At 35.0% G+C, this 1,293-nt stretch overlaps 1 long non-coding RNA gene across 1 annotated transcript; it reads left to right on the top strand.

Annotated features, from left to right (window-relative positions):
• LOC107736202 (uncharacterized) lies at positions 1 to 936 on the top strand. Its single transcript, XR_001639607.1, has 4 exons — positions 1 to 49; positions 222 to 283; positions 633 to 749; positions 854 to 936. It is a non-coding gene; the product is annotated as an uncharacterized LOC107736202 (long non-coding RNA).
• Positions 937 to 1,293: the final 357 nt, after the last annotated feature.

Raw genomic sequence — 1,293 nt, 5'->3', positions numbered from 1 at the left:
GACTGGCTTCTTCCCCAGTTCCAGTGTGAAACCATGTCTAGACCCAAAGGTACAGGTTCATAAAAGTAAATTCAAATCTTTTTTTTAAAATTATTCCTAATATTTATTTTCTTTCTCCCAAATATATGCTTACTAAAATATTAGGCTGTGTTCTTAACTATTAGATATTAAACCAGCCCTTGTTGTCTCAAATCATTTTTTGATGGTTTTCTTCTCTACAGCCTTTCCAGTCTTTTTCTAGCCGTCAGTCCTCCAGAGAGACAGATTACAACGTTTATCCCTGGTATTTCATCCTGTTATAGAACACATTGATTTTTCCATTCTAACCCTTTACATTACCAAGATACTACAAGATTTTGGTTGTTTATAATACACTGTTCACAGTCTCATATTATATGTTAATAATACAATTAACTATACTACTGTCATTTTACCTAGTGAAATTTGCATGGAATTACATGTGTCATAAGTAGAATCAATGATGATGATTGATTAGCTTTAGTCTAATTGTGATGCATGTTGAGCCTTTATTGTCTTTTAATGAGGTAACGACCTCTGTGAGAGTTGCTATAATGATGTACAGGGTATTGAACGGTCTCATGAATGAGGTGTGTTTTCCCTGTGGGCTTCAGGTTTGCAGGAAACATGGAGCGACAGCAGGCCGACAACCTGCTTAAGTCTCACAGCAGCGGCACCTATCTGATCCGAGAGAGGACGGCGGAGGCCGAGAGATTCGCAATCAGCATCAAGTGAGTGTTACAGGGAAGGCATGTATTCATGTCAAGAATAGAACATTCTGTCTGTCTGTCTTTTAGTATTTTGTCAATCACCATTGCTATGCACCTTTTAACAGGTTTAATGATGAAGTGAAGCATATTAAAGTTATTGAGAAAGACAACTGGATTCACATCACAGAGGCAAAGAAGTTTGATAGCCTCCTGGTAAGACAAATATTTTGCAGTTAAAAGCATAATGAGATTTTATTATGCTCGCAGGGTGAAGACTGCACAATTAACTCACTTTACACAATTGACTTGAAGCATCTAAAGTACCGATTTCTTTGGAAGATTTCTTTCTTTCTTTCTTTTGCTGATTTCTTTCTTTGATTTATTTTTGAGTCTATACATATACACACTACTATTCAAAAGCTTAAGGGTCTGTAAGATATTTTTTTGTAAAGAACATTTATTCAGCAAGCAAACATTAATTTGATCAAACATTAGTTTGTAATGTTAGAAAAGTTTTCTGTTTCAAATAAATGCTGTTCTTTTGAACTTTCAATTCATCAAAGAA

Source organism: Sinocyclocheilus rhinocerous, unplaced genomic scaffold, assembly GCF_001515625.1.
Source record: "Sinocyclocheilus rhinocerous isolate Xijiao unplaced genomic scaffold, SAMN03320098_v1.1 C36558369, whole genome shotgun sequence".
Taxonomy (NCBI): Eukaryota; Metazoa; Chordata; class Actinopteri; order Cypriniformes; family Cyprinidae; genus Sinocyclocheilus; species Sinocyclocheilus rhinocerous.
This window is presented reverse-complemented; position numbering and strand designations above follow the sequence as displayed.